The sequence below is a fragment of the Sinocyclocheilus grahami genome, unplaced genomic scaffold (assembly GCF_001515645.1).
Source record: "Sinocyclocheilus grahami isolate Dianchi unplaced genomic scaffold, SAMN03320097.WGS_v1.1 scaffold1055.1, whole genome shotgun sequence".
NCBI lineage: Eukaryota > Metazoa > Chordata > Actinopteri > Cypriniformes > Cyprinidae > Sinocyclocheilus > Sinocyclocheilus grahami.
In genome coordinates, this window is record NW_015506234.1 from 78,136 (window position 1) to 79,038 (window position 903).

The following is a 903-nucleotide window of genomic DNA, read 5'->3' on the forward strand; positions in this document are numbered from 1 at the left end:
GTATCGCCTTTTTGAACCTTTTTATTGCCTTTTTTATGTTTTTATTCTATGGCAGAAATAGGCTTGCAAATGATTGTCCTTGTTTAAACTCTTGCTGTTCAACTCACAAAACACTAATGATAAAATAACACTGAATGGAATGCAAATAAATCTAGCTCCCTTTTCCAAAGTGAAAACCGATGGGGCTGAATGGACCAGAGCGTTCATTGTGTGTTTTCGAGCTGGATCCTATCATGTACTAACACTGTCCTTAAATTACAGGCTGTGTGTGTGTGTTATTTTAAGTAATACTCTATACTGTCTCAGTCAGACTGTCTCTAAATAAACAGAACTTGGGCAGACAGTTTGGATCACAAATCATGTTCTAGGAATATTCATGGTGGCAATGAGTGAGTTATGTGGTTATGTGCCGAGACTAATGATCCAGCCTGCTTTATTTCTGGAATACTGAGTGTGGAGGAGTGTGCGTATGTGTGTGCAGTGCATTCTGGCCCTATACTGATGAATCCTCTGCCATCTCAATATTTAACTTGAGCAATTTTAGATCTCTACTGTGTTGTCTGTGAAGAATCACCTTTGGCTGCTGGTAATGAGATAATGTTTCTATTGAACACACAGATGAGATCAAGGATTCCTCAGGCTGTAATGGAAAACCTGGGTCAAGTACGACAAGTTGGTGGAAAGCGAAGTTAATTTTAGCCAGCACATTTCATTCTGATTGTAGTGTTTCTGCTGTTAGGCTGTGTGAGGAATTAATATTTAATATCCATCTTCAAGATTTTTCTCTACATTAAAACAGGCATGTAAAAGTATTACCCATTTATGGATCAATTATGTATTAACACTGTAATTCTTTAAAATATGTAGTTTGGAATATTTTATATAAATATATTTGATAAAAAA